Here is a 3475-nt window from a genome sequence, read left to right on the forward strand (position 1 = left end):
AGGGTGCCATTCAGCTTCAAGTTGTTGTTCTTTCAGTCTTAGTTGTAGAGGGTGCAGCTCAGCTCCAGGTCCAGTTGCCGTTGCTAGTTGCAGGGGGCGCAGCCCACCATCCCTTGTGGGAGTTGAACCGGCAACCTTGTGGTTGAGAGGACACGCTCCAACCAACTGAGCCATCTGGGAGCTCAGTGGCAGCTCAGCTCAAGGTGCCATGTTCAATCCCAGTTACTGGGGGCAGAGCCCACCATCCCTTGCGGGAGTCGAGGAATCGAACCGGCAACCCTGTGGCCGAGAGCCCACTGGCCCATGTGGGAATCGAACCAGCAGCCTTTGGAGTTAGGAGCACGGAGCTCCCACAGCCTGAGCCACGGGGCCGGCCCGACAAAGATTTTTAATGCACTTTGATTCTTGGCTTCTATTACTGCTGAGAAATCATCCATGAATTTAATTGCTTTTCCTTTGAAGGTAACCTGTCTTCTCTGCTTTTGATGTCCCCCAGTTTCACTCTAATGTGAGATCTTCTGATTTGTTCAGCTTGGGATTTGTTGGGATCCCTGAATTTGTAAACTAGTATCTTTCCTCAGTTGTTATCTTTTCAAATATTCCAATGCAGGCTCACCTCATCAATATTGTGGGTTTGGTTCTGGACCGCCGCAATAAAGCAAATATCTCAATCGAGTCACATGGAGTCTTTGCTTTCCTAGTGCACATATATGTTATATTTATACTATACTGTAGTCTGTTAGGTGTGTAATAGTATTATATATAATAAAACAATGGACATACCTTCATTAAAAATATTTTATGGTTAATGCTAACCATCATCCTAGCCTTCAGCGAGACGTAATCTTTTTGCTGATGGAGGATCTTACCTTCAATTTGTAAAAACGGAGTATCTGTGAAGCGTGAAGCAAGTAAAGTGAAGTGTAATAAAATGAGGTGTGCCTGTATTGCATTTGCCTCATCCTTTCTCACCTCTCCTTTGGAAACTCTGATTAGACATGTAATAGATCATCTCACTCCATCATTCATACAGCTTATAGCTTAACCTCGCAGATTTTCCATCCTAATGTTTCTCTGTACTGTACCCTTGATAATTACTTCAGATTTACTCTCCCACTGCTGGTTAATTTTATGCATCACCTTGGCCAGGGCATAGTGCAGATATTTGATCAATCAACAATGAACACCAGTCTGAATGTTGCTGTAAAAGTATTGTTTTAGATAAGGTTAACATTTAAATCAGTAGACTTCGAGTAAAGCAGATTACCCTCCATAATGTGGGTAGATCTCATCCAATCAGTTCAATGCCTTAAGAGAAAAAAGACAGGTTTGCCGAGAAAGAGGTGATTTTGCCTTGAGACTGCCTTTGGATTCAACTGAATTATCAACTCTACCTGGGTCTCCAGTCTCTCAGTCTGCCCTACATCTTTCCAATTTGGCAGCTTTCACAATCATATGAAAATCATACTTTAAGCCTGTTCCTTAAAATAAATTTTTCTTTCTCTCTCTACATATATACACACACATCTTATTGGTTCTCTTTCTCTGGGGAACGCTGACTAATACACTTCTCCTTCTGTCCAGTGTACTTATTCTCTCTTCAGCTGTGCCTAACCTGCCGTTAAGCACATTCTCGGACTTTTAAATTCCAATGATTATATGTTTTCATTTCTAGACGTCTATTTGCCCTCGCCCCACAAAATGTTTAGTCATTTCTTGGTGTGTAGTAGATTGTAATTATTGCTCCTAATTATTCTCTCCCTGCCTTGTGAGAGAATTATACATTCCCGCCTGTTGCTATGCAACTTTCAGTTCTTCCCTGGGGAGTAGTACACTTCCCCACTCTGTTCACATTAGACGTTGCCTGAAACATCCCAGAGAATCCATGTCTTTGGCCAAAGGAATGTGAACAGAAGTGACTCACTCCACGTCCAAGCAGAAACTTCAAGAACAATTGTGGGGCTTGTATTTCTTTCCCCATTTGGCATGTCCTTCAGCCTAGATCCTAGAATGAAAAAGTCATTTTAGAACAGACCCACATTTGACCTCCAGCCACACATAAAAAGAGCGAGAAATAAGTCTTGGTTTTTAAAAGCCACTGAGATTTGGGGTTCATGTGTTACTACCACAAAGCTGAATGATTCAGCCTCTTGTGCTTTCCCGATATTATCAATGCCTTCTTACATTTACTTCTTTATTTAAATTAAAATTTATTGGGATGACAATAGTTAGTAAAATTACATAGCTTTCAAGTGTGCAATTCTGTATTACATCATCTATATCTCACATTGTGTTCACCACCCAGAGTCAGTTCTCCTTCCATTACCATGTACTTGACCCCGTTTACCCTCTTCTACCACCCCCCTCACATTTATTTAACTGTATGAAGCAAGCTGCATGTCTGTTTGTATCAGGATCTAAAGTCTTTGCGGGTCTGGCTTCACTGCTTGTTTTTGCTAGCTAGTTCTTGCTCTGATGTTTTCCTTTTGGGTTTTGTGATTTCTCACAGCTAACCCTGAAGTTTTACTTGACTACCCAGATAATGTGATTTGGGGCTGCAAACCTACTGTTTGAGATTATATTATTACTTCTCAGGAAAGACATATTTTGCCCCTTCACTCAGAAAACAAAATCAAAACCAAAAAGGTTTATTTGTAGTCCTTGGTGGGGGTGTGTAGTAGGCTGAATAACTACCCCAAAGACACCAGACCCTGCTCCCTGGCACCTGTGAATATGACCTTATTTGAAAAAAGGCTATTTGCAGATGAAATTAAGGATTTTGAGATGGGGAAATTATCCTGGATTATCTGGGCAGCCATTAAATGCACCACAAGTGTCCTTATAAGAGAGAGGCAGAGGGAGACACACATGTGGAAGAGGAGAGGGTGATGTGACTACAGAGGCAGACACTGGACTGATGCTACAAGCCAAGGAATGAGGCATTTGGAAGAGACACGGAAAGGATCGTCTCCTAGAACTTCTGAAGACTTCTTTGGCACCTTGACTTCAGCCAATTGATACTGATTTTGGACTTCTAGTACCATGAGAGAATAAATTTCTGTTGTTTTATGTCACCCAGTTCGTGGCACGTTGTTATGGCAGCTACAAGAAACTAATATAGGGGTGGGTTAGGATTAATTTCTTCCTGGTTCACCCTCACACAAAGCGGATGGCTTTTTGGGATTTCAGATTCATGGGGAGGTCTGCTTTAGACCCCACCTTGTGTGAGCCCTAAACTTTGTCTTTTGTACCCTGAGCCCTTGTGTGCGGCTGCAATCTACAGGGTTTGTCAAATGCCCTCAAAAGGAAAGGTGGCATTTAACCAGCTTCTCTAGGTTCTGGCCTCTGAATATTCCTTCCTTCCTTGCTAGGAAACATTTTGTGTGTGTGTGCTTTATGGTTTCAAAAATGGCACCCAAGAGGCTCATTCCGCATCTGACAATTCTGCAAATGGAGTATCATGAACACACGCAGA

The sequence above is a fragment of the Rhinolophus sinicus genome, linkage group LG01, assembly GCF_036562045.2.
Source record: "Rhinolophus sinicus isolate RSC01 linkage group LG01, ASM3656204v1, whole genome shotgun sequence".
NCBI classification, from domain to species: Eukaryota; Metazoa; Chordata; class Mammalia; order Chiroptera; family Rhinolophidae; genus Rhinolophus; species Rhinolophus sinicus.